This window comes from Saimiri boliviensis, chromosome 8, assembly GCF_048565385.1.
Source record: "Saimiri boliviensis isolate mSaiBol1 chromosome 8, mSaiBol1.pri, whole genome shotgun sequence".
Classification (NCBI taxonomy): domain Eukaryota; kingdom Metazoa; phylum Chordata; class Mammalia; order Primates; family Cebidae; genus Saimiri; species Saimiri boliviensis.
This window is the reverse complement of record NC_133456.1, coordinates 100,102,792-100,105,539: the sequence shown is the minus strand read 5'-3', so window position 1 is coordinate 100,105,539 and position 2,748 is coordinate 100,102,792.

Genomic DNA, 2,748 nt, shown 5'->3' with positions numbered 1-2,748 from the left:
TGACTGTGCATTTTAAAGGTCAACAGGTGAATTGAAAAACAAAATGGTCACTGTTGAACACTCTATCAGAGTTGTAGCAGACTGAGTGGAGAACATATTCCATCACACAGAGCGAATTCATGAGCCACGAAGAATGGGTTACAAACTTTAGAAGTCCCAGAAGGAAAATAGAGACAAACTTGGGCCTTTGGATTGATAGAATCACTGAGTTATGAGCCGGAACAATGAAAAAAAGACATAGTCATATCATGGTGAAACTTTTATATTCCAGGAACAAAGTCTTACAAGCTTTTAGTCAGAGAGAATAGGTTACTTTATAAGGGAAAAAGAATCAAACAAGCATCAGTCTTCTCACCTACAACACTGGAAGCTGGGAAATATCAAAACCACTTTTGGAGGGCAGTGAGAGATCCAAGAATCCTTTACACAGCCAAGTGATGGCAAAAGAAACGGCATTTTTAACACACAAAGAGCTCAGGAAAATGTACAACCATGTTCTCTTTCTGAGGGAACACCCCAAGGAACAACTGCAGACAAATCGAAATCAAAGAATATCTCAAGATAGTTACAAAGTACAAAGAATAGGATGGGACATTGAATCTTATACTAACTCTAGTTAAATATAAGTGGATGGTGATTGTGTGTCTGAGAACTGCAGTGTAACCATGAAATGGAGATGCTTCCCACAGATGTTTCTACCACATTTACCCTTTCCTTCCCACAGCATCATTCTTCCCCTTCTTAAAAGGGAAGCATTACAAGCATGCTTGAGAACCCCGTCTAAAACTTTTCTCGACCCTTTCCTCCCTCTGCAGACATTTGTGTTTCTGCTGTTCCCATTCCACAGCAGAACTTCCCTTAGTTCCTGTCTCCTATTCTTCACCTCCCATTCTCTCATGCCTCTGCTGAAATTTCTCTTTTGAGTGTCACTACCAACCTTCTTGTTACCAAAACCAGCAAATGGTTTGGATTTGTGTCCTCAAACAAATCTCATGCTGAACTGAATCCCCAGTATTAAAGGAGGGGCTTGGGGAAGGTGATTGGATCATCAGATGGATTTTCCCCTTGCTGTTCTTGTGAAAGTGAATGAGTTCTCGGGAGATCTGCTTGTTTAAATGTGTGTAGCACTTCCCCCTTTTCTCTCTTCCTCCTTCTCCAGCCATGCTTCCCCTGCCTTCCGCCATGACTGTAAGTTTCCTGAGGTTTCCCCAGCCATGCTCCTTGTGCAGCCTGCAGAACTGTGAGCCAATGAAACCTATTTTCTTTATAAAACACCCAGTCTCAGACATTTCTTTATAGCAATGTGAGAACAAGCTAATATGCCAGTGGTTATTACTCACAACAGAATGTGTCTAGAGTGTGAAGATGTTCGTGTCAGTTCCAAATCCCATTTTGTAGGGGTAATGTAGATAAATGCCCCCATGCAGTGGGCTGTGTTACAGAAAGGAACGCTGAGTGTGGCAAACTTTCTGTTTCATAGCAGCCAGTAAGCAAAGCTGCTTCTTGTCTCAGAAGCAGGTATTATTTCATTCTTCAAGGTTACCTGCCACAAATGCAACCATAAAGAGTGGTCAGGGCCTTGGCAAACCCGGCAAGATAAGTGGGAACAGGAGAGACCCAGGGAGGAGTGTCTTCCAGTGCTACCTACCGCTCAGTTTCACATTATCTTGGCTTCTACATGATTTTCACAGACTATGCTTCCCTGTTGGCTGCTTTGATAAACTTGACCAACACAGCCTGCCACTAAATTTGTTCAAGTTTTCTCACATAGCATTTAGTTAAAGCTACTAGTAACAGGAGTCTATGCAGAGTCAGGCCAGTTTTCAGTACTGATCTCAGTCATGTCCACAGGGGTCCTGGATTTATCCAATAAAACATCAGGGTCTACCTTGGAAAGCCGAGTGGTTTTCTCCTTAAGGCTCTGTATCCATCCTTTCAGTTGGCCCAAGGCATTAATCCACGTACAGAATGAATTAGCACTAGCAGAGCCCCTGTCTTGGCAGGGGGATGGCTAGGACAAGTCTATCATCCATCACAACTCTGGCCAGTGAGGTAAAGTTGGCCTTTTAGAAGGTGGATGCCTTCCAGAGCCAGATGGTGTCATTGATTATCTCAGCTAAGGTCAGGGACTCATTTCTAACTCCTTCCTTCCTTCTTTCCTTCCTTCCTTCCTTCCTTCCCTCCTTCCTTCTTTCCTTCCTTCCTTTCTTCCTTCCTGACAGGGCCTTGGCCTGTCACCCAGGCTGGACTGCCATGGCACGATCATGGCTCACTGCAGCCTCGACCTCCCAGGCTCAAGAAATCCTCCCATCTCAGCCTCCCGAGTAGCTAGCACTATAGGCATGCACCCCATGCCCAGCCTCTTACTACCTTTTCTAATTTAATGACTCATCACAGAGATAACTACCTACAAGGTATACATAAAAGAGCTAGTTATCCCTCAGGAGAGCTTCGCTGTGTACCTGAGGGTAGTCTTATTTCAGAAAGATACCTGCAGTTCCCTGTGAACTCTGTGGTCCAGTGGTGTTTCCTTAGCACTTGAAGGTCTTTAATGACCACCCCTAGTGTGCAAGTTGCCATGGTAGCAAACATGGTAACCCTGGAAAGAAAGTGATGCTTACAGTTGCTAGAGCCCACCAGGTAGGACCCTAATTAATTGAAGGGCACATGTTGGCAGCATCTTCAATGTGGCCTCTTGGCCAGCTGATAGGCTTTAGGGTTCTCAATTTCGTTTAAATAATTGAGTCT